The following is a 27,081-nucleotide window of genomic DNA, read 5'->3' as shown; positions in this document are numbered from 1 at the left end:
TAAAGCATGTGATATGCTTGGGTATATATTTATATAATTTTCTGTTAGGGAGACCATATACCTTTTAAAATTTGTGAAGCAGTTTGCATTTTCCCTTGATTTATATATCTATTTTCTCTACCACATCTTCTCTCCATAAAATGGGACTCCTTATAATACACTTATTCCTGTTTTATATGAGAGAGATCAGGAATAGTTGATGCTCTTTTGTTTAAAGGGAATGACCAGAAGTGGACTTAAATGTGAATTTTAAAAAATTGTTGTACATATGCATCAAGTTACTGAAAAATCACAAGTAATGAAACCATTGTGGGTAAGGCACAATTTTCTCCTGGTAATCGTAATCTTCATCATCAACTGTACTCTAATGCCACTGTTGTCATCCATTCCCTGTCCAGAGTGATGGCAGAATCCAGTTTAACTGCTTTAAATTGGTATGACCTGGGTTTAATCTAACTTTGCAGCTTAGATCACACTTATTTTACCCACACGAAATTATAACATCACTTTTCTCATACCATATCTTATGTGTCTCTTGAAATATTTCCCACTCTCAAATTCCAGCTTAAATGCTATCCTGACTATGAAATTTCCACTCCATTCCCCTCCCATCTCAGTCAAGAAATAATTTTTAACAATTTAGTTCATATTTTATACCTCTTTTATAGCACTTACATTCTGTCTAAATTATAGCTGTTTGTATACATTTTTTTTTAAGTACACTGTTATCTCCTTTAGTAAAGGACCACATTTTGTTGACCAACTACAAACAGAGTACAGTGGAGTTGAATCTTATACAGGTTCTAAGTTCAATATTTAAAGTTAAAATTTTGTCTTTTCAATATTATCCTGAAAAGTCACTAAAGTAATACATAAAATGTATTATACAGCATTTGTGTGCCAGGTTAGGAGCTGACATTCAGTCTCTCAAAAATACATAACACTGAAAATTTTCCTTCTACACTGAATCAAGTCACTGTCCTTTTAGTTCAGCACAGATGAAGTAATTGGCTTGTATTTAGAGGCTGTGTTGTATGAAAAAAAATCCATGCCTCTTTAAACATGAAAATCAAATACAGCTTGAGGAGATGTTTAGACTATGAGAACTGAGAATGACTAAAGGGATTTCTTTTTTTTTCCCCTCAAAATTATTTTTAAATAGCTAAGTGGTCTAAAAATTCTTTCTATCTTCTTGGTTTTCATGAAATTTGGTTGCCTACTTTCACAAGGGTTTGGATAGGTAAGTAGGTAGATAGATCGACAGATAGACGGATAGAGAGGTAAAGGTTTGGATAAACGTATACTAGTTTGGAGGACTATATCAGATTTTAAAACTTCTGTGCATCAGAACAAACAACAGAGTGAAAAGGCAACCTATGACATAGAAGAAATAATTGCAAATCATATATCTGAAAAGGGTTAATATCCAGAATATATAAAGGACTCCTACAACTCAATAACGGCAACAACAACAAAAAACTGATTGAAAAATGAGCAAAGGATTAAATAGATATTTATTCAAAGAACATTTAGAAATAGCCAATAAGCATATGAAAAGATGCTCAATATCACTAATCATTAGAGAAATGCAAATCAAAACCACCATGAGTTATCACTTCACATCTATTAAGATGGCTACTGTCCAAACAACAGAAAATAACAAGGGTTGGCGAGGATATAGAGAAATTGGAATCCTTGTGCACTGTTAGTGGGAATGTAGAACGGTCCACCCGCTTAGGAAAACAGTCCAGAGTTTCCATTAAAAAATTGAAAATATAATTACCACATGATCCAGCAATGCCACTTCTGGGTATATATCCCAAAGACTTGAAAGCAGGGTATCAAAGAAATATTTGCACACCCAAATTTATTGTGGCATTATTCATAATAGCCACGAGGCGGAAACAACCAAGATGTCCATCAGTGGATGGACAAACAAAATATGGTGGAAAATGGACAAAATATGGTGTGTATATACAGTGGAAAGTGATTCAGCCTTAAAAAAGAAAGAAATCCTGTCACATGCCACAACATGGATAAACCTTGAAGACATTATGTTAAGTGAAATAATCCAGTCACAAAAAAACACATGGTGTATGATTCCACTTCTGTGAAGTGTTTAAGTAGCCAAACTCATAGAAATAAGAAATTAGAATGGTGGTTTCAGGGACTGAGGGGAGGGAGAAATGGGGGATTATTCAATGAGTGTAGAGTTTCAGTTTTGTAAGATGAAACAGTTCTGGAGATCTGTTGCACAACAATCTGAATATACACAACAATACAAAGTTGCACACTTAAAAATGGTTAAGATGATAAATTTCATGTTACATGGGTTTTTGTTTACCAAAATTAAAAATGATTTAAGAACACTGGTTGAGGGCTTCCCTGGTGGTGCAGTGGTTAAGAATCCGCCTGCCAATGCAGGGGACATGGGTTTGAGCCCTGGTCTGGGAAGATCCCACATGCCGCGGAGCAACTAAGCCCGCGCGCCACAACTACTGAGGTCATGTGCCACAACTGCTGAAGCCCGTGCACCTACAGCCCGTGCTCCGCAGCAAGAGAAGCCACAGCAGTGAGAAGCACGAGCACCTCAAGGAAGAGTAGCCCCCGCTTGCCGCAACTAGAGAAAGCCCGCGTGCAGCAATGAAGACCCAACACAGCCAAAAATAAATAAATTAAATAAATTAAAAAGAAAAAAAAGAATACTAGTTTAAATAACTAGTTTAAATCTAGGATGCATGGCATTATACGATGTAGTTGCTCAGTTCAAATTATTATTCAAGAACGGCTTTGCAATAGAAACATTGTTAAAAGAGCAAACTTTTACTCAGACCTTCGTTCAAATCCATGCTCTGCTACTGACTGACTATATGACCTGAAACACTAGTTTAACTTCTCTGAGCTTCAGTTTCATCACAAGCTAATTTGGATTAAAAATATCTACCTGCAGCAGCTTGAAATGAAAATCATTGAGTTTAGCACATAGTAAGCATTCAAAAAAGGTTGTTTATTATCATTATTATTGATGGTTCCATTTAAAAAACGTTTATAACTTACGGTGTAAGTTCAAGCCTTCTTTGTTAGAACAGGCATCTGTGACTTTACTCATTTCAATTTATATTTGGAAGATAGGCAGGACTTACTTTTTTTTTCCTACTGTTTTGAAAGGGCATTCAGACATGAAATGCGTGATTATTTACTTGAATCAGGATTGAAACACTTGGCCAGTTGAAGGCAATTCTGGGAATTAGAAAAAGGGCCCCTCTCTGAATGACTGAAGCTGGATTTCTGAATTGGGTCTTTCAAAAATAATAGGGTCCTTTGCCCATTTTCCATGAATTTACATTTTTCATAGAACATTGCTTTGGATCAGATAAAATTTAAGTAACATCTCTCATTTTTTTCATTACTTTAAAAAATGCAGCCTTAATCTTAATCGTTCTCACTCTCCTTACATCCTTTCTGTTGGACACTGGACTCTTTCTTTCCTTATTTATTTTCCTATCATGTGTACTCTCTTTATATAGCCTTTGTTTTTTTCAGATTCCAGTTCTTATTTTTCAAGTGTGATAAATATACTCTCATGAATTTTTAGAAATTTAGCTTTATTTTACTGTTCACTTTCTCACAAGCACTATGTTCTTTGCTTTGCAAGAATTTTCTTACTAAATTATGATTCTGTTGTGTGGTGAGTGATATTATTTTCTACTTTACACAGATGAGGAAACTGAGGCACAGAGAGATTACATAACTTGCCCAAGTTCCCGCCTACTAAGTGTGAAGAATGGGATGTGGACCCAGGAGGTTTGATTCCAAGGCTAAGGCTCTCCAGTGCTACACAAATATTACCTCATTTTCTTGGAGAGGCACTTTCAAAGACTGCCTTTTTTTTTTTCCTTTCCTTTACTCTCTCTATGTTTTACATTCCTACTAATTTCTTTTAGGAATTTCCCCCTTCCCTTCAAAATGTAGATTAACATTTTAGAATATACTGCTTTCCCTCTCCTGTTCCTGCCTTTCTTACCGCATCTTTGTCCTTCCAGGTCACTAGCTCACTGCTGGGGATGTCCTTGGCCTCTGAACCTTTGCCCTGTGACATTCATTTGCTGACTCAGTTCCTTTACTTCTGTCTTCCAAGGAGTCTGAGCATTTTAAATGTTACTTTCCCCTCAGTCAGTTCCAAGATGATGTTTGCCTCTGCTAAGTGTATTTCCTCTAAGCTACTGGGAACTTCTGTTCTGCAGATTGCTTTTTGGTGCATTTGGAATGAAGTTGCCAAGTTTCTTTTTGTGCTTATGCTCGCTTTTCAGTTCCTGGAACCTTGACAGAGTTTCCACTCTTTTTCTACATTGTTCTCTCTTCACTCTGCTAGTATACCTCTGCCATATTGTTTTCTCTCTCCACCCCAGTTCCCTTCAGAATCCCTTGTCCTGAATGCTTCAATCTACCAGAACCTTCCACTGTCTTTTTTATTGTGGCAGGAGTTGTATTTTAATTAACTACAATATGTCATTTTGTAAAAACAAATGGCTATACATTCTGGAAACTTCAGCAACTAAGTTTTGTTATTATTTTTTTACCTGATCTACTCCATCTGCTTCTTTCATTTCTCTTATAAGAATTGTGCTTTAATGATTTCCAAGAAACTCATAATGAGGATGTGGCTTTACACAGTAATCACTGTATGTGAACTATGAGTGCTTATTGGTGCTGTGATTGAGGACACAAATCATGCAAGAAATCCAGGGCAGTGGAAAGATCACCAGGCATGCAGTCAGAAGATTCCAGCCCTTGCTGTTGGTGGTTCTTAATGTCAACTTTATTTTAGCTTCTACAGTATTTCCTCTTATTCTCAGCTTTGTTATTTGTAAAATGGAGGATTAATAATACCTAACTCCAAAGGTGAGGGTCAAATGAGACAAAAAGCACACGTGTTTTACAGTTTGGAAATAGCTATACAACAGGTACAGATTATTATTAGATTGCCTCTCAAAGCACAGAGATGAAAGTTTGTCAAGCACATAAAAATGTAAATGAAAACGAGTGGAAAATATGACCAGAACTGCATAAGAATTTCATTTATTTAGTTTTCTATCGAGTATCAGGAGTTTTCTTAAAATACTGACATCTGCTCTTTGGGTTTTATTTAATGGAAGAAAACTTCAACATAGCCCTATAAATATTTGAGTGTGTGAGGGTGATGGTGACATGTTTTGCTGACCCAAATATCGTAATCCAAAAATAATACTATGTGGGTAGTTCACAGTTTCTTCACATGATAGGGTGGCTATTCCAGTGTGATTCATAGGGAGAACACAGATGGCCTACAAAGACATGGAGTAGCATGTGTTATTATGGATGAAGTTCCACCTGGGAATCCTTTGCTTCCTTCTGTGACGAGTCATGTCCCTCCCACAGGAATGGTGATTTCAAGGTTTTCTATCTCCCTGCATGTCTAATTATATAAGTAATTCATTTACATTTTAATCTTTAAAAATACCATATTGCAAGTGAACACATAGATTCACTGGAAGCCACATGAAAAGGATTTACTATCCCATTTTATTCCCTTCTGAAAACTGCTGAATTACTATACCATTTCAAGCCATTAATTAATGAAGACCTTTGTATGAACAGAATATGGAGGATAAAGCTAAATTTTTCAGTTCTTTTGAAAATTGAGCTTGAACTGTTAACATGATTCCAATTTTTTTTTATTCTGTTGATTGCTTTGTCCTCTAGAATCGTGGTAACCATCTGAGTGGTCAAGTTGCTTGTATCTTATGCATACAGACTGATATCAGCTGTTTCCCAGGACGTGCCTCGCTCCATACCAGGTGAACAGATTTTTCACTTGTATGTTTATACTTCCCTTCCTAATTCTAGGGCTGCCTTCTTTTCTGCCTTATTGCAATTATTCTCTATAAACCTCTCCCCTTGGTACCGGGTTAAATAATGTTTTTCCTCTAGATTACTTATGTCCTTTGCCTGTTTGTAGATAGCTACTTTGCCCATCCACTTGTTGCTCTGCCAAGATGTGCTCGTTTAGTGCTTTAATCTTTTATCATCAGTCATTTTTCTCTGCATCTTAATCATTGTTCCTTCGTGTCCCTGAACTCCTTCCGGCTTCTCTGCACCTTTTGGATAATGAGGTGCCTGGATCTGAGCACCAGGTACGGTCTCATCAGTCCTGTCTAGGAGGGTCCCATTGCCTCCAGGCTGCTGTGATGCCTTCTTGTTCCCTGAGGTGCTCATTAGAGAGATGATGCCTGTCTCTACAGGCAGAGTCAAGCATGGCTTCATCGCCCCCGTTCTCCTGTAGCTCCCTTCTGGCTAATCCTTTTTCCAGAGTGGCAATTCCAATTTCTCTCCTCTCCCCTCATTTTCTTGCTCTCTAGCTCTCACTGTAAGTTTGTCCCTGTTGCCCTTTACTGCTTTTATTTTACTTATCCTGCCTGACTCATGATCTAATTCATCTGTTTATCTCCCCATTTCTCTCTTTTTCTTGTTCTAACGCAACATCTTCCCAGTTCCACCGTTTTCTACTTGGTGCTGATAACAATCTCTGCCACTCTGATTGTACACGCATCTATCTCTTAACCAAATCGACTTCTTTCACTCCTCCATGGGAAAAGATACTCTTATTCCCTTACGTTTATCTAATATCTTACCTTGTCATTTTTTAACGAAACAATAAGTAGTTTGGCATTATTCTGTTAGGCTTGAAAATTTAGTTTTATCGCAGTTCCTCAGAGAATTGAGCTATACATTATGTTTAATACTACTGTTTGCAACTTAATAAAATGACATTTAGTTCAGTTTTTAATCCATAAATTATATATTTTGGGGAAAGATATGATAGGTATAATGTCTCTGAAATAGTTACAATGTAAATCATGGTTTGTGTTTCTTAAATACTTGTTAATCCTTTCTTCCTTCACTCCATTCTTCCCTGTCTTTCCTGCTTCCTTCCTCCCATCGCATAATGGTCCTGAAATCCTGGCATCTGCAGGATAGTGTGAGGGAGAGAATGCAGCATCTGTGATTCTAGACCCTGCTCTAAAAGTGATGAACTGTGCAGCCAAATGAATCACTTATATCGTCACTTGTGTTCTCATACATAACAAGAGCTGGCTTCAAAAAAGTGATGATTAAGTGAGAATAAGACAGCATTTTATTCACAATTTATAGGAATATGAGCGATAACTCCTAAATAAGTTTTGGGTCAAATTAAGGAGGACCTTGACAACTGGAAAAGTTTTATGTGAAACAACAGAAGGCTTCCCATTGCTTGTCAAATGAATTTTATCAAAACCTTCAAGAGTATGAATGTGGTTTGGGTAAAAATGGAGAATTGAAGTGAGGGAGGCTGGAAAAGTTGCTAGGAAAATGTTATAACAGTTCAGGAATTAGGTAGTAAAGACAGATAAAGATTAGAGCTTGGAGGAAAAGTTGGATCTAGTATTATGGATTTGGGAACCAACTTTAAAATCAGTGGCTGGTCAAAAGTGGTTGGATTGAGTCTTACCACCTGGAGTGTTTTTTATTTATTTATTTATTTCTTCTTCTTCTTATTATTTTTAACATCTTTATTGGAGTATAATTGATTAACAATGGTGTGTTAGTTTCTGCTTTATAACAAAGTGAATCAGCTATACATATACATATATCCCCATATCTCCTCCCTCTTGCTTCTCCCTCCTACCCTCCCTATCCCACCCCTCTAGGTGGTCACAAAGCACCGAGCTGATCTCCCTGTGCTATGCGGCTGCTTCCCACTAGCTATCTATTTTACATTTGGTAGTGTAGATATGTCCATGCCACTCTCTCACTTCATCCCAGCTTACCCTTCCCCCTCCCCGTGTCCTCAAGTCCATTCTCTAAGTCTGCCTCTTTATTCCTGTCCTGCCCCTAGGTTCTTAAGAACCATTTTTTTTTTTTTTTTTTTTTTTTTTTTAGATTCCATATATATGTGTTAGCATACGGTATTCGTTTTTTTCTTTCTGACTTTCTTCACTCTGTATGACAGACTCTAGGTCCATCCACCTCACTACAAATAACTCAATTTCGTTTCTTTTTATGGCTGAGTAATATTCCATTGTATATATGTGCCACATCTTCTTTATCCATTCATCTGTCGATGGACACTTAGGTTGCTTCCATGTCCTGGCTATTGTAAATAGAGCTGCAGTGAACACCGTGGTACATGACTCTTTTTGACTTATGGTTTTCTCAGGGTATATGCCCAGTAGTGGGATTGCTGGGTCGTATAGTAGTTCTATTTGTAGTTTTTTAAGGAACCTCCATACTGTTCTCCATAGTGGCTGTATCAATTTACATTCCCACCAACAGTGCAAGAGGGTTCCCTTTTCTCCACACCCTCTCCAGCACTTACTGTTTGTAGGTTTTTTGATGATGGCCATTCTGACTGGTGTGAGGTGATACCTCATTGTAGTTTTTTTTGTTTTTTGTTTTTTAACATCTTTATTGGAGTATAATTGCTTTACAATGGTATGTTAGTTTCTGCTTTATAACAAAGTGTATCTGCTATACATATACATATATCACCGTATCTCTTCCCTCTGTGTCTCCCTCCCTCCCAGCCTCCCTATCCCACTCCTCTAGGTGGTCACAAAGCACCGAACTGATCTCCCTGTGCTATGCGGCTGCTTCCCACCAGCTATCTATTTTACATTTGGTAGTGTATATATGTCCATGCCACTCTCTCACTTTGTCCCAGCTTACCCTTCCCCCTCCCGGTGTCCTCAAGTCCATTCTCTAGTAGGTCTGCGTCTTTATTCCCGTCTTGCCCCTAGGTTCTTCGTGACCATTTTTTTTTTTTTTTTTTCCGATACCATATATATGTGTTAGCATACGGTATTTGTTTTTCTCTTTCTGATTTACTTCACTCTGCAGGACAGACTCTAGGTCGATCCACCTCACTACAAATAACTCAATTTCATTTCTTTTTGTGGCTGAGTAATATTCCATTGTATATGTGTGCCACATCTTCTTTATCCATTCATCTGTTGATGGACACTTAGGTTGCTTCCACGTCCTGGCTATTGTAAATAGAGCTGCAATGAACATTGTGGTACATGTCTCTTTTTTTTTTTTTTAAACATCTTTATTGAAGTATAATTGCTTTACAGTGGTGTGTTAGTTTCTGCTTTATAACAAAGTGAATCAGTTATACATATACAATATGTTCCCATTTCTCTTCCCTCTTGCATCTCTCTCCCTCCCACCCTCCCCATCCCACCCCTCTAGGTGGTCACAAAGCACTGAGCTGATCTCCCTGTGCTATGCGGCTGCTTCCCACTAGCTATCTATTTTACATTTGGTAGTGTATATAAGTCCATGACACTCTCTCACCCTGTCACATCTCAACCCTCCCCCTCCCCATATCCTCAAGTCCATCCTCTAGTAGGTCTGTGTCTTTATTCCCGTCTTGCCACTAGGTTCTTCATAGCCTTCTTTTTTTTTTTTTCCCTTAGATTCCATATATATGTGTTAGCATACTGTATTTGTTTTTCTCTTTCTGACTTACTTCACTCTGTATGACAGACTCTAACTCCATCCACCTCATTACGAATACCTCCATTTCATTTCTTTTTATGGCTGAGTAATATTCCATTGTATATATGTGCCACATCTTCTTTATCCATTCATCCGATGTTGGACACTTAGGTTGCTTCCATGTCCTGGCTATTGTAAATAGAGCTGCAATGAACATTTTGGTACATGACTCTTTTTGAACTATGGTTTTCTCAGGGTATATGCCCGGTAGTGGGATTGCTGGGTCGTATGGTAGTTCTATTTTTAGTTTTTTAAGGAACCTCCATACTGTTCTCCATAGTGGCTGTATCAATTTACATTCCCACCAACAGTGCAAGAGGGATCCCTTTTCTCCACACCCTCTCCAGCATTTATTGTTTGTAGATTTTTTGATAATGGCCTTCTGACTGGTGTGAATGATATATCATTGTAGTTTTGATTTGCATTTCTCTAATGATTAATGATGTTGAGCATTCTTTCATGTGTTTGTTGGCAATCTGTATATCTTCTTTGGAGAAATGTCTATTTAGGTCTTCTGCCCATTTTCGGATTGGGTTGTTTGTTTTTTTGATATTGAGCTGCATGAGCTGCTTGTAAATTTTGGAGATTAATCCTTTGTCAGTTGCTTCATTGGCAAATATTTTCTCCCATTCTGAGGGTTGTCTTTTCGTCTTGTTTATGGTTCCGTTTGCTGTGCAAAAGCTTTTAAGTTTCATTAGGTCCCATTTTTTTATTTTTGTTTTTATTTCCATTTCTCTAGGAGGTGGGTCAAAAAGGATCTTGCTGTGATTTATGTCATAGACTGTTCTGCTTATGTTTTCCTCTAAGAGTTTTATAGTGGCTGGTCTTACATTTAGGTCTTTAATCCATTTTGAGTTTATTTTTGTGTATGGTGTTAGGGAGTGTTCTAATTTCATTCTTTTACATGTAGCTGTCCAGTTTTCCCAGCACCGCTCATTGAAGAGGCTGTCTTTTCTCCATTGTATATTCTTGCCTCCTTTATCAAAGATAAGGTGACCATATGTGTGTGGGTTTATCTCTGAGCTTTCTATCCTGTTCCATCACCTGGAGTGTATTCATGGCTAATCCAGACTCCGGAATACACCTCTGTGACTTGCTGAAATGGAGTATTTGGAGATGGCGGCATGGAAACTGTAATTGTTACAAGCCCCTCAGTTACTTCATATGCTCATAACTGGTTACAGAATTTTCAGGGGAAAGAGTTGTCATTGTCACAATAAGTTAATTTTAGGGTCTAGTGTGATGAGGAAAAGAAGGAGTAACTAAAGGGGGTTAATGGACCAAGAGACTAGGATCATGGAGGGAAAAACCTGGGCCTGCGATGAGGGAATGGTGTGGTTAACCAAGCAGGTAGACACAATAGGCACGGTTGGTGGGAATGGGTGAAGAAGTTCAAGTGAGGAATTTGTGAGACACCTAGGAATTCTGAGCTTTTGTTCTTAGTAGAATAGAAAAGCTTCTGAATGGTATTGCAAATCAGTGTGCTTTAGGTAACTAAAGTGAAAAGTTGAGAACAGAATATTGTTGGGGAACAGAACTACACCTCTGGCCAGCAGAGATTTGGTTGTTTTGTTCTCTTTTGTTTTCCCCAAATAGAGGTGATGCATGTGAAGCTATAAATTAATGCTTTTCATTTACTTATATGTATTGGGAAAGCAAAATAAAAAAGTAAATGGCTGATCAACTTCGGGCGCAGTGCATAGGACCCAGACATCAGAGTGTTAGTGTGAGCACTTAAGATGAAACATATAGGGTTTAGGAAAGGGTCAAATAGTGGAGAAAAGATGCATAAATTGTACAGTGAGGGCCTGTTTAGGGATACCAAATTGTTAACTTCTTTGTAGAAGCATTTTTTAGGAACTTACTCTCACTTGGGAAAATGAATAAAAAAATCTTTCTGTTAATATTTTGAAAATAACCAGTCTTTTATTCAAGTTATTTTCATTTAGTATACTACACCAGTATTTCAACATTAACATCAAAATTATTACCTTGTTTGAGATTAGTGTTCTTTATTTACTGCCACGTTTTTAGTATTGACTTTCTTTAGCCATCGAAGCAAATAAGAATGAATCTTTATTTCATGAAATGAAGAAAGAGAATCAAAACACAGATCTTTAAAAAAAAAAATCTGACTTAAAAAAGTAGGCTTGTGTTGGGGATAGTAAGACTTTCTGTATCTCAAAGTGGCATTTATTTCTGAAGCATGTCAGCCTCCCTGCACAGTGACTTACTGTGTTTATCTATAAAGAGATAAGTGAACTATTATGCAAACTCACTTCCATTTGGAAACTGTAGTGCCAAGTGTTAATGGCATCATTATTTCAAACAAAATCTGTTAGAACCATTACTTTTTGTCATAGGTTTCATGTGGGAATTTTCATGAAGAGTTTGTAGTCTATAAGACATTCACATGGCATAACTATTTTCTTCTTACTCTCTATTATGCTAATGATTTTCTGGGTAGACAGATTGGTCCTTTTATTTAAAAAAAAGTCAATTTCTTAACCTTTGCTAGCTGTCTTTCTGAATGTATCCCTTATACCAATTGAATATGGGTGATATATTGGTGATATCTTTGGAGGGAAATGTAAACAACACATGAGGGGATGGAGTTTGCCCATAAGTTGGTAAGCATCTTAAAAATTTTCAGTATTGAGTTAAAATGTCATCAAGACCATAAGAATTAAAGAGAGACTTGTTTTTCTCAAGAGAGAATTTTGGAACTTTGTTAACTCTTGAAAGTACACTTGTTCTTTCAGGTTGGTAGAATCAAGCTCTAGCATTCTATGAAATACATAAAAGTTGAAGACTGCTTTGTTATATTAAGAATTACTTATCTTATGGCATAATATAAGATATAAATATAGTAACACCTTATTTTGTCTACATGTAGCACTTCTAAGCTAATATATATAAAATATACAAGTCAGAAGTTGGTGATTAAAAACTACCAATCTTCAGAAGAAAAATCAACATAATTGAATAAATCCAGATAAATTTGGACTTAAAAGCATATCAGGTAAAATAAAGGAAATTGTATACATGTGATGAGTCATATTGTTTATTCATGATTTCAACAGCTCAGTGTTAAATTGTTGTTGATTAAGATACCTCAGTTTTTTAATGAGAAATCAAAGACTGTTTACTTGTTGTTCTATGATAGGTGCAAAGTCCACTATGGTAATATAAGATGCTTTAATAATTTGCATTCTATTAAAGAGCTAACCTTCATTAGAAATAAATATCTAAAATAAAATAAGGCATTCATATCTGTAAATGTGATACACCTAGAAGGTAAAAAAAGCTATAATTATATGATTATGCTTTTTCAAATAATAAATGTTTCACAGTCACTAAATATATAAATGAATCATTTACAAAGTGTCTTTAATAAACACCATCACTAGGGGCTGCTCACTGATTTGTCTATTATTAAGGATTCATGTACTCTTGCATATTACCTCCTTGTTGAAAACACATTAAGTTTCGGTATGACCAGGTGTTACCAGAGATTTAATATGTACCCATGGAAAAGAAATAACTAGTTGACCCATCAGGGAGATTAAAACTAACGCCATTGCCTCATGAGTACTAAGCTCTAATGGACAAGTTAACTAGCCTCCTAGTGATTTAGTGCACAGTAAGAAATGTATTAATGTATTGTATTGTATTGTATTGTAATGTAATGTATTGTATTGTATTAAGTATTACTATCTCTTAGCAACATTTTTTAAATTACAAGAGAAAATAAAAATATTTATATCATGCTTAAGTGTTTAGAGGTGAAGTGTATTGATAGCTTCATCTCACATTGAAAAATATTTAAAAAAAAAATATTTTTTAAAGAAATCAGATAGATTGGCAGGATGTATAGATAAAGCGAATTTAGAAAACTGTTAATCATTGAATCGGGTGTGAGTATATGGATGTTTGCTGTATACTTTATGTTTTATAAATATTAAAAATATTAAAATATTTAAAAAATTTGTAATAAAAGTTTGGAAAAACATTTGCAACATAGACTATTACATCATTTTTGAAAGCAATCAATGTGATAAAATATGAAGGGAGCTGCCAATAATAACATGATATAATTCCTTATAAGTAGAAAGACAAGCTATGCTATATTTTAAAATATGAAGTATATTTTTAAAGTAAATTTGAACTTTAGCTAAATTCCTTTCAGATGTATGTATTTTTTGAAAACAGATTTTACTCTTTTCTCTTTAGATTATGTGTTTAAACCTAATTATTTTTTATGGTTGTTTATTATTCAGGGATAACCTAAAGTTATCACCTTGTGTTGTATTTTCATCAATGGGCTTATTCAGTTTTATGGTTCTCTCTGGTACATTTACAAAGTGCACTTTATACTGCACTTCTACTTTCCTATAAACAAGGAAACAATCTGTACTACTGTATTTCAAATCATTGCCATCCCAGCCATTACTTCATTTGCAGTGAAAAGCACAAATAAACTGGGCAAGTACATTTCATACATGTTCATTTTTTCTAAAGTGTTAATAAGTAAATGCCTGTCAGCCTTTGCACAGAGGAAGTGGCACACCCCCCCGCCCCACATGGTGGGATTTGTGTACTTCTCTGTCCATTCCCCTCACATCTATTAGTCCTTCTGGGTTTTGTTCCATCTTTTTTTAAAATAAAATATTTAAGCAGTCTATTAAAAGGTACGTGTTATCAGCCCCTATGAGTTACTGATATCTGAGCTTTAATTGCTGTGTGTCCTAGACAGTCCTAAGAAAATGGGGCATAGGGAGAGTTTGGAACTTAGACGTTCTCTGATGTCAGTAACATCTGAACGTTTCTCAGTTTAGCAGGCACGGGGATAGGAGGCCAGGCAGGCAGGAGCAAGCTAAGGCTCTGTGTGCTAGAGAAGAGGGGCAAGATAGGGCCTCTTTGGGCTGAGCTGAAGGAGGGAGAGGAGACAGTCTGCGTGATGGTTTGCCAGGGCTAGCAGTCTTTGGATAATCTATGTCCATACCACATGCAATGTTCTTTATAGATATGATCAGTACAAAAAGACCATGGATTACTAATGATGATTGAATCTCTGGCATATAATTTTACTGATATTTTTCATTGAAACAAATACAGTGTAAAGTCATTATGATGCCTCCGGTCCTACTAGTCATTTACTTTTGAATGTCGTCAAGATTAGAAATTACCTGTCAATAGTTATTTATCTCTCTCAGAATCAGGGTCACAGGTTTCTGTTAATTGCCAGTATGAACAAGTGCAAGTGTCCCAGTTTCTAGGCTACTTGCATTTGATATTCATGGGTGCCAAGAGCAAAAAAGTGACAACTATGCTAGGGCTTTCAACTATCTTATTAGATTTACAGAATAACAAAATTTACCATATGGGTGACAAGCAGTTGTTCAATTTCTCATCTGGATCAATATTTGTATTTGTTTTCTAAAATATACTTTTTATAGAAATTATTTTGATAATGAGGTTATCAATATGTATTTGAAGGCATATCACTAGTACGTAATCTTAGCAATGCTCTTTTGTTATTAAATTATTACTAACTCTGTTAATGCTCTTATTGTTCCACTGTTTTCCAAGCATTATCAATACCTCTGTTTTCTTTTACTATAAGATGTTACTAACCTTTTACACCCTTGTTCAGTCTTGAGGTCGTTTTCATCCTTACCAACTTCTCTTCTCCACAACCCACCGTAGTTTATGTTGTCCTCTTATTGCGATACTACTCCTGTTTAGGTAAGAATACAGATGTCTTTGGGCTACCAAATCATTTAATTTGTTCATCTGAGATCAAATTTAGTTGTAAATGTTGATAGCTCTTTCACTTGCTTATGATTAACAATGATCCTTCCATATGCAGCTTTGGCTTAGCTTAATAATCAGCAAGAGGTCGATCCAGTCATTACTTACTTGCACATTTCAGTGAAGTTTGTCCAGCAGGTGTTTGAAATAATCAAAACCTATGGTCAAAAAGCATCCTCTCTGTGTAAACAAATACTTTTCTGCAAGTAAGTGTAGGTGTAAAATAAAACATTAAATTGTAACAAGGAAGAGTTCAAGGTGAGAGAAGCAGGAAATTTTACAGTGATGATATTTTCCTATATTTTATTATCAGGCCATAGCAAACATACAATAATGAACATTTGATATAAGTAGAAAGTAAATAAAACCATTCTGGACATATAACACATCTGTAACAGATTCTCTTTGCAAATTAGTTTTCTGGACGTTTTCGTTGTTTTAATCCAAGTGGGCTTAGAAAACTTGATTCTTTTTAGAGAGGATCTATAATTTGTGAATTTATAATATGAATTACAAGTTATTTAATATCTTTTAGGAAAAGGCTAACATAAAACCTCAAGATGGCCTAGAACCTTCAGTTCAATATAAGCGAATATGAAATACTAATGCAAAAAGGCATGTGAGATGCTTTGAGGATGTAGAAAGAATGGTATTCCAATAAACTATAATAATTAAAAACTGCATGTTTGAATGATCATCACACATACACACAAATCCATAGTAAAGCTCAATTTTAACCAATATTGAAATATATTCTAGTCTGATTATTAAATCTTCTGATGAACTACATACTTTCTGGAGTTGATTTTGAAAATAATCTATTACTGTTTTTTAAGAACATCACACTGTTTTGCTTGCTTGTATGTTTGCTTTGTTCAGTTTTGCTTTCGTTTGGGATTGGAACATTTCCAGAAATTGTTTATATGTGTGTAAACGTAGAGAAGTTTACCTAGTTTTATTGAAGATTTCTGAAGTGAAGAATGAAGGAAGGAAAGAAGACAGACTGTTCAGAACTAAGAGAGGGAAGGAGAAAATGAACAAACTTCATAAATAATAATTTATTTTCTGTATTCAGTTTTTGCATAGGTTTTCTGTGGCAAATCCCTTATGTTGCTTTACTTGCCTTTTAGTCTCAGTAATATCAGATAACTTCTAATTTCCTGGGGGGGGTGTGTGTGTATATTTCTTTGTGTGCAGGTAACAGTGCTATTTATTTATTTTTTTAATTTTTATTTTATATTGGAGTGTAGTTGGTTAATAATGTATTAGTTTCAGGTGTAGAGCAAAGTGATTCAGTTATGTACATATATAAAGAATATATATATTCCTTTTCAAATTCTTTTCCTGTTTAGGTTATTACAGAATATTAAGCAGAGTTCCCTGTGCTATACGGTAGGTCCTATATCTATTTTAAATATAGCAGTGTGTACATGTCAATTCCAGACTCCCAGTCTATCCCCCTGGTAACCATAAATTTGTTCTCTAAGTCTGTGAATCTGTTTCTGTTTCGTAAATCAGTTCATTTGTATCATTTCTTTTTAGATTCCACATGTAAGCGATATCATATGGTATTTGCCTTTCTCTGTCTGACTTCACTTGTATGATAATCTCCAGGTCCATCCATGTTGCTGCAAGTGGCGTTATTTCATTCTTTTTAATGGCTAGTAATATTGCATTGTATACATGTACCACATCTTCTTTATCCATTCATCTGTCGATGGACATTTAGGTTGCTTCCACGTCTTGGCTATTGTAAACAGCGCTGCAATGGAGGTTTCTTAAAAAACTAAAAATAGAGATACCATATGATCCAGCAATCCCACTCCTTGGCATGTATCTGGAGAAAAACATGGTTCGAAAGGATACGTGCACCCCAATGTTCATTGCAGCAGTGCTATTTATTTTTTATTTTTTTAAATATTTATTTATTTTTTTGGCTGCACCTGGTCTTAGTTGTGGCATGAGGGATCTTTGTTGCCGCGTGCGGGATCTTCGTTGTGGCATGTGGGCTCCTTTAGTTGCAGCATGCGGGATCTAGTTCCCAGACCAGGGATCGAACCCAGGCCCCCTGCATTGGGAGCATGGAGTCTTAACCACTGGACCACCAGCCAAGTCCCAACAGTGCTATTTAAACATTTATATTGCTTAGCATTTGAAGAAAGTTCAAGGTGATATTAAGCATTTAAATATTATAACTGGGTTAAATTATTTTTAAAACTCTAGAGGCTTGCAAAGCAATTATACTCCGATAAAGGTGTTTAAGAAAAAAACACAAAACTCTAGAAACACTGTTTTGAAATATTATTTTGTTTTTCCCACATTCACAATGAAAGAAACTCACAGGAAACAAAAAAATAACACCATCACCACATAGGGAAGTCAGTGTGAAGAAAGTCAGCTTTGGACTGTCTCCAGCGGGGCTTGATTTTGGTATCACAATGAAGATGTTGTTATACCAGGCTTCTACCTACTTGGTGAACTTAGACATAAACTCGGAAAACAGAAACATAGAAAAGCTTCAGTGACTGTAATCTTCTGGCTGTAAATCCGGAAGAGCTGGAAAAGACAGAAGAGTGAAGGAGATATTAAAATGAAGCTTGAAGAGTCAAGCAGTAAATTGATTAGTATGTTGCATTAGCAAATTCTCCTGCAGATGTGATGTGGTGGGTGATACTACTTGCAGTGATACATTTTTAAATTTCCTAGAAAAGCACTTAGAATGGAAATTTCCAAAGCTTTTCAGTACCTTAGCTCAGTAATACTTCCATGCTACCACTAGGCCAACAAATAAACGAAAACCAAGAATTCTGTTTAATAAATAGTTGTAGCCAAACAGCTTATTAGTTCCAGCCAAACAACTTAATAAGTATTTATGTCCTGACAATCTAAATTGAAAGAAAAAATAAAATTAATATTTTTATTTTATTCTTAAATAACCGCAATTACTTCTTGATGGGTGTGTGAGTGTACGTTGGGCACTGCACAACTTCTCAAACCTTGGCAACAGATTGAACAGTCATCTTTATTACTTTATTATCCATGTTCCACATGGATTTTCAGGAGGTACTTGCTTTTTATCTCTTGACCTGCTGAAAACCCAGCTTTGCACAGCTATGATGCCATTGAAAGGAATGTTGCACTCTCTAATGTTGAAACTGTGAAAAACCTTGACTAGTAATTTGTAATGATACAACATCTGTGTCTGACAGATGTTGAATACAGTTGTGTTTACCTTGACATTTTAAAATATCCCACAGCGTGCCCTGTGAGTTCACTTAGCACTCCAGGGTGCCTTGGCACACGGTCTCGGAAACATGTAAACTATTAGATGCTAAAGTGAATCATAGGCCCTGAATCTTAAAACTGAGAAGTCAAAAAGCCTCTGCCAGAGTGAAAGTAAATGGAAAGCACTGTAAAGCAAGTATTCTTTATTCTTTAACATGTCTTATTCTTTAATCTCAGTGTTTTCTAGTTTTCTCAGTCTAGTTATTGCAAATATTTATCAGGATTCATAGTATAATTTTCTGTGGCTTTGGAAATTTGATGTTAGCATACGCGGTGGTTGTTTGACGCAAATGTTACTTGTATATTTTAAGAAAATAATATTATCAGTGTCTATTAGGACATTTTCAATTTTGACATGGCATTTTAAGAGTTGGACTGTTTTTCAAAGTTTCCAACTATACGTTTTTCCAACTACCTTTTCTCAACAGTCCATGAGATGTACGAGAGGAGACTTTCTATCTTCTCATGTGTATATCCTAACTGCAAATAAACCCTGGGGTGCTGTAAGTCAGGGGATTTGAACTAATTTTCCATTTTATCTAATTTTTGCATTTCAGTAACCCAGTTAACTCTATAAACATTGTTTCCTTTTAAAAACAAATATATTATAGAAATGTGTATTTACTCTCAGCTAAGGAACTCAGTGGATCTTATCTGGATTATTAGAAGAAACCAAATATGAGAATTTTTAAACTAGATGATGTTATTCATTTCCTGAACAATAAACTATGAGAACCATCAGTGTCCGCAACTGAAGGCTCAGAACCAAAAACTAAAGCAAGTTATGTTAAAGTGAATCATTAAGAATATAAATCAATTTTTAAGTGAAAAGTAAAACAGAAAATATAATAATGTAGAGCTCTTCTTACATATCTCAGGCAGGGCTAAGTAATATTGATCATTCGTGGGGATACCTCATTCCTGTCACTGACATTCTTATGATTTTGAATTAAAATTTTGAGTCATTTATTTTTTTCCCATCTGTTCATTTTTAATCCTAATTTCCCTACCACCTACTTTGTTAATAAAGTTTCCGTACCTTTAAATAGATAAAGTCATCATAATCTCTGGCTGTGGTAACAAATTAGCTGACTTTCATAACAGGGATAACTGGTTTAAATTTTACTCACTGATTGAAATCATTTCTCATCTACTAGACAACCGGTTTTTGAAGGAATGAAACCCAGAACTGGTGCTGGGCAGGCTGGTTGGTCTGGGATCTTGTGAATTCTCTCAGCTAAAAAACTCTTAAAAATCTAAAGGGAGAAGTAGCAGGGAGTTGGTCCTATGAATGAAGGCTGTACAGAGGTAACGGGAAGGGCATTTCACCTATGTTGTATGTGCAAGATTGACTCTGGTTGTTTCATATCCAACTACAAGAGCAGAAAGCAATAACTTAGCCTATGTTGTAATGTGCAATATCTAGTAAGTGAAACATTAGGAGAAAATAATAATATGTAAATAATATGGTACTACAAGAAAGATTATTTGATATTTTTAACTTCATAAAATCCTATCACCTAAATGTTAGAAATATAAGTGTGTATATGTATACGTACATACACATACATGTGTGTGTGTGTGTGTGCGCATGTGTGTTTCTGGATGTTGCATGTAAATGGATTGTGGTGTTATATTTTTCATGATTGGTATTGAATTGCTTTCTAGCTAGGTAGCTAGTCGCAGGTCTGTAGATAGAGGCATATTTACAGGTAGTTAGAAATAAGGATGATTAGAAAGATGGACAGAAACTCTACCCCTGTGCCTACTACTGTGAGTGAATAATGTTAAAATTGTGGCACGCAACATAATAAACCCCTTCCCTGAAGGAATGAAAATGTTTGCCTGGTTCACTCACTTCATCCTAATTGCTATACCAGAGTGCCTTCTTCTGGACTTTCCATTCCTGAGGCTCTTTCCTTGCAACGTGCATGTTAAATTTGCTACTCCTCTGAGCACCCACACTGATTTGCAGCATACTTTTTTAGCCTGCTTCAAAAGTCTGCTGCCATGTTACCAAAAGTATCTGGAGATTTTGCTCTGCATATATATATGTATATACACACATATATATTATATATATTTATATATACACGTACACAAACATACAACATGTGAAGAGACTGGTTCTTGCCACTCCTCCATTTCTTTTATCTATGAAATCTGCCACTATGCTATTTTTTCTTTTGAAAATATGACTAATTTCTTTTTATAAATACAATGACATGCTATCTTAAATGCAAAATTAAGTAAAGGATTTAAAAATAGTATGTGTGAAATGGGATGTCTTGTGTGTGTACATATATATATTGCAAAATGATAAAATACTATACAAATATAAGGTGTATTGAATTATCCTTTTATACCAACTAGTTTTTCTTTATGTGTATATGTTTTGAGTCTCTCTTTAAGTTTTGTATTTGAGTCATCGAAAGTAAGTTTTTTTAATTGGAGTATAGTTGCTTCACAATGTTGTGTTAGTTTCTGCTGTACAACGAAGTGAATCAGCTATATGTATACATATATCCCCTCCCTCTAGGACCTCCCTCCCACCCCTCCCCATCCCACCCATCTAGGTCATCACAGAGCACCGAGCTGAGCTCCCTGTGCTATATGGCAGGTTCCCACTATCTATTTTACTCATGGCAGTGTATATATGTCAATCCTAATCTCTCAATTCGTCCCACCCTCCCCATCCCCCCCATCCCCCCACCGTGTCCACATGTCCATTCTCTATGTCTACGTTTCTATTCCTGCCCTGGAGACAGATTCATCTGTACCATTTTTCTAGATTCCACATATATGCGTTAATATATGATATTTGTTTTTCTCTTTCTGACTTACTTCACTCTGTATGACAGACTCTAGGTCCATCCACATCTCTACAAATGACCCAATTTCATTCCTTTTTATGGCTCAGTAATATTCCATTGTACATATGTACCACATCTTCTTTATCCATTCATCTGTCGTTGAATATTTAGGTTGTTTCCATGTCCTGGCTATTGTAAATACTGCTGCAATGAACATTGGGGTACATATGTTATTTTGAATTATGGTTTTCTCAGTGTATATGCCCAGTAGTGGGATTGCTGGGTCATATGGTAGTTCTATTTTTAGTTTTTTAAGGAACCTCCATACTGATCTCCACAGTGGCTGTATCAATTTACATTCTCACCAACAGTACAAGAGGGTTCCCTTTTCTCCACACCCTCTCCAGCATTTATTGTAGATTTTTTAATGGTGGCCATTCTGACTGGTGTGAGGTGATACCTCATTGTAGTTATGATTTGCATTTCTCTAATAATTAGTGATGTTGAGCATCTTTTCTTGTGCCTCTTGGCCATCTGTATGTCTCCTTTGGAGAAATGTCTATTAAAGTCTTCCACCTATTTTTTTATTGGGTTGTTTGTTTTTTTGATATTTAGCTCCATGAGCTGTCTGTATATTTTGGAGATTAATCCTTTGTCTGTTGCTTCATTTGCAAATATTTTCTCCCATTCTGAGGGTTGTCTTTTCCTCTTATTTATGGTGTTCCTTTGCCATGCAAAAGCTTTTAAGTTTCATTAGGTCACATTTGTTTATTTTTGTTTTTATTTTCATTACTCTAGGAGGTGGGTCAAAAAAAGATCTTGCTGTGGTTTATGTCAAAGAGTGTTTTTCCTGTGTTTTCCTCTAAGAGTTTGATAGTGTCTGCCCTTACATTTTGGTCTTTAAACCATTTTGAGTTTATTTTTGTGTATGGTGTTAGGGAGTGTTCTAATTTCACTCTTTTACATGTAGCTGTCCACTTTTCCCAGTACCACTTATTGAAGAGACTATCTTTTCTCCACTGTATATTCTTAGCTCCTTTGTCATATATTAGGTGACCATAGGTACATGGGTTTATCTCTGGGCTTTCTATCCTGTACCATTGATCTATATTCTGTTTTTGTGCCAGTACCATACTGTCTTGATTAATGTAGCTTTGTAGTATAGTCTCCCCAGTATAGGTCCTTCTCTCTACCAGATATTTTATGGTTTTTTGTTATTAAGCACACTGTATTATCTTGCTTAGTGAGAAGGTTGAGTCATGATAATTTCCTGTTCCTTTTATTCAAGTTCTTTCCTATGAGTTGTATTTTCAGTACTCCAAGTGTCCAGCAAGGTAGCCAAGGTAGTTTTTGCAATGCCAAGTTTCTCTGATATTTTGGATAGATTGAGTTTAAAAGTGTCTGTAAAATGGTGGGGGAGAAATGCAGTTTCTTAATTTGTCATTCAGTTCTTAAATACCTTTAGAACTAAAAATTAAATAACAACAATAGCATAAAATATATCAATATCTTCTGATTATATTATTGTTTGATTTAAGAAATGTACTTTTGTCTATCCCCTCCAAAAGCAATAATATGTTGTTCAGATCATCACATCTATGTCAATACTTCACAATTTATATTTGGTTTCATCATTCACTTACTCATGGTTTCTTTCATTCTCCATAATAAGTTGAACATGTGTTATATACAAAGCATTATGCCAGAATAAAATAAAGGATAAAAAGTAGAAGTCTCTATCCTCATAATTCCTATACTTGAATGGAACCATTCCAGGAAGAGGTTAAAAATTCAGAAGATAGATTAGAGCGATGCTGTCATTTATATTCAACAATTCAGAGTCTTGAAGACTCCTAATGAGGTTTCAAGGATTATATTTTTCCTCCTTGCCTTATAAACAAATAAACCAAACTAAACACTAATAAAAGCCAAGCTAGAACTGTGTATATTATCCAGCTGCTCCAGGATTTCCCTCCAAAACTGATTTGTTCTCCTTAGTTAAGTACAGTGGCCACCAAAGCCAGATTGATTTGTAATGACAATTTTGCCATCTTTGGGATGTTAATCAACGGATTGGCATTAAAGTAAGAATCCATGGTAAATCCTAAGCAAATTCTGTGAGGTATTAATATCTGCTTTATATTAATCAGATGTTTCAAAGTAGTGGTGAAGGGCATGAGGAAGATAAGAACAAGCTTATTTTGGGCTTTAGACTCACTTTAAAGTGTTGGATATTGCAGACTAGCTCTTAAAAAAAAAGTCTCTGTATAACTGCTTGGAAATCTTGCTAAAGATCCTCACAGAAATTCTGGTGTTTCTGTAAATTGTGTTCATTTTTCTGTCACGTCAAGTCTGAGTCGAAAAATATTATCTCCACGCCGGGAATCCCTTCCCCTCTGTCTCACAGCAAAGTATGATGTTTTCTACCTCTGGGGACAAGAATAAAAGGTTCAGATTTCTGCATCTTACAGAAGTTTCAAAGCTAGTTTTAATTTCACCTTTTATTTTGTTTAATTTTAATTAATCTAAATTTTAAAAGTGGTACTCGATACAGTTATTGGAAAACTTTTAAGTTTGTCTGAAACATCTATGGTACATTCAATCTCCTTTTGCAATTGTAAATTTTATGAAATCTGAATACAGACCAAGTATTTTGAATGAAAATCTAACGTTCAAATAGAGAAATGCTGAAAGTGTAAATTGCGCAGCTGATTTGGAAGACAGAATGAAAAACATAAAGCGTCTGATTAGTACTTTATCTATTGATTAAATGTTAAAATGATGATATTTTAATATATTGGATTAAATAGATTATAAAAATTGGTTTCACCTGTTACTTTCTACTTACGTGGCTACAAAAATTTTTTAAAGTGTGTGTCTTGTATTATATTTCTATTGGACAGAACTAGTATATATTTTAGAAGTGGTATTAAATATAATATTACATATAATAACATACTTTTATGTTATTTTTATCTCTGATCATCTTGAAATTACTGTGATAATAAAATTATGAACATTTACCTTAGACCTTATATGTCAGGTACTCTGGTAATCATTTTACTTCTCTAGCTAACTGTATATGAGTGTGCCATGTCATCTCATTTCCATATCTAATTACATGTAGCATCATGATTGGTATGTAGTGCGTATCCATTATCATTCTTGTGAGTAAGATTTAAGATGCTCTTCTTGGAAGTAATTTTTGCCTCATGGCTAAAGGTATGAGAGGCAGGGTTATTGAAGAGAGAAGAAAAGTTTTAGCAAACTGTTTGAGGTAGACTTCCTCTTAATGTTACTTTTCCTAATTAAGGTGGCAATGTCTTAGCATCTGGAATTCCCAGAGATCTTTTCACTTCATGGCTCAAGAGAGAGATATTCAGGAAAAAAATGTATAAGATGGGTTATATTTATTTTGAGAAACTATCACTCAGCCAAAAAAAGAAAAGGTTATTACATTCACATCATATTGCTTGTCTGGGAATCCTTCTAGTGAGAAAATGAACGGAGCCATAAAATTAAAGAAAATATTGACAGGGTTTTCAGACACTAGGAAATGGCAGCCCCTCTTTCCTTTCTTATGAAACATCTCTTTCTGGGATCTCTGAAACCAAACAAATATCAAAGGGCTTTATTCTTCTTTCTAAAAGTTGTCTACATCCTGTTCTCTGAGGTCCATGACGAATGCAAATTGGGAAAATGCTGTATTACCATGGAGAACGATTAAATAAAAATAGGACCACCATGAGACAGTTAGATTCCTTATTTCCCTGATGTAGTCTGTGTCTTTTATAAATAAATTACGACATCTTCAGAAAGTTTTTATTGTGGAGTTTTAAATAAGGTTGTAATTTCATGTCTTGAAATAAATTTTGACTTTTAAAGTAATAAAATTCATATGGAAGTAACTCTAGCTGATACTGAAGTTGTAGATGAAACTAACCACTTTCTCAACATTTTACTAGGCATTTTTGGCTCAGAAATCTGTTATGTTGGTAAAGAAATGACTCCTTAAGCTTTAAGTAAACCATTGAATAATTTAAAAATTGGGGGAGAAACACCCAGCAAATTGTGTTTTTTAGTGATGTTGATATCTCATTGCTTAGAAATTCTTATACACCCAAACCAACTAAAATTCATTGCCAGCTTCCATATAATTCACAGAAACGCATTGTTTTTCTTTTCTTTCTTTTGGGGGAGTGGGTGTTAAATTTAAATAGTACATTAATGTATTAAAGCTCTGTTTAAATGCATTTTTAAACTCTTTTCCTAGTCTCTGTTTTTGAGCGCAAAGTGCATTGCACACATCATAAATTAATACTGAGAAACCCAGATTTACCCCAATAGGGTCTCTCAGTGACGACTTTATAAACTAGGCCCTTGTTTATTCTGTGTGTGGCCACTTTGGTTATTAGTAGGAGTTACACTGACTGCCTTTTTGCAGATTTATGAGACTTGGCAAAAACCTTGAGAAAACAGAGCCCTGCTTCTCTCAATAGAAAACATTATTAGATACTAAATAAACATTAATTTAGGTAAACTGGTACTACTCAGTCCAACAGGAATACAGTCTTAGTTGGATTTCATTGTGATGGGTGAAAGTATACAAGAGGGGAAATTGCTCTATAGAGATGGCAAAGAAGGGACATTTATTTAAGTGATAGCTAAGACTTTGTTCTTAGAACACCTTCATGCTCATTCATGAGGGCCAGTGCTCCTCTGTCCGGGAGGCATGCATCATGCCCTGCTCCCACTGGAGAAGGGTCAGGAGAACACTCAGTCTTTTTAAAATTAGCTCAGAATCCCTGATAGTACAATGATTAATTTTCTCTGAATTCCAACAAAAGCTTTGGGAAGTAGGCATCCTGTGCAGTTAGTTAACACATGGTTTTCAAATAATAACTCTTGAAAACACTGAAGTTTTTGAAGAGGGTAAAGCATTTTTAAAAGGATAACTTGAACCTATCTCTATCTCTTGTCAATAAGTTAATGTCATGAAAAAAAGGGACGATTTGTATGCTAGATTAAAAATGAGAGCAACACAGCTAGGTACAGTGTGTCACACTGAATTGGATCCTGAGTTGGACAAACCAATTGTAAAGAACAACTTGGGGACAATCATGAAAAATTTAATATGGACTGGATATTAAATAAAATGAAAATTTATTGACAGGCAAAATAGAGGTAATTAACTTATAAATATACAAAATAGAGTATTTGATATGATCTTGTGATAAGAAAATATATATGGAAGAATATGGAAAGATAAGCAAGATTTTAACAGTGGTAATCTCTGAGTGGAGTGTGAATAGAAATATGATGTCTTTATTTTCTTCTTTTTGCTTGTCTGTGGTTTAACTGTGTAGAGTGCAAATATACTACTTCTGTAATAATTACAATCTATTATTAATAAAATAATTAACCAGCGGTAAAATTTACATTGACGTTTACACTAAAATATTGTGTATTGTGAAAGAATGTAAAGAACCCCTAGACTTTAGTCAGTGCATTGGGTTATGTCTTTGTTTTGTGGTGTAGAATCCCATAGGTTGTTTTAATGATATTAAATTTGTTTTTATTGATAATAAAC

At 35.3% G+C, this 27,081-nt stretch overlaps 1 protein-coding gene across 2 annotated transcripts in view; it reads left to right on the top strand.

Moving 5' to 3' along the window:
- SEMA3D (semaphorin 3D) overlaps positions 1 to 27,081 on the top strand; it is a 207,799-nt gene that overhangs the window by 21,236 nt on the left and 159,482 nt on the right. The window contains exon 2 of one of the 2 annotated variants that reach the window (XM_068550465.1): positions 5,743 to 5,837. The exons of the other annotated variant lie outside the window; for it this stretch is intronic. The gene's annotated coding sequence lies outside the window, so the exon portion shown is untranslated. The remainder of the gene's footprint in view (positions 1 to 5,742; positions 5,838 to 27,081) is intronic. 2 annotated transcript variants of the gene reach the window in all.

The sequence above is a fragment of the Eschrichtius robustus genome, chromosome 8 (assembly GCF_028021215.1).
Source record: "Eschrichtius robustus isolate mEscRob2 chromosome 8, mEscRob2.pri, whole genome shotgun sequence".
In the NCBI taxonomy this organism is placed as follows: Eukaryota; Metazoa; Chordata; class Mammalia; order Artiodactyla; family Eschrichtiidae; genus Eschrichtius; species Eschrichtius robustus.
Note: the sequence above shows the minus strand (reverse complement) of the source record. Positions and strands in the feature narration are given on the sequence as shown.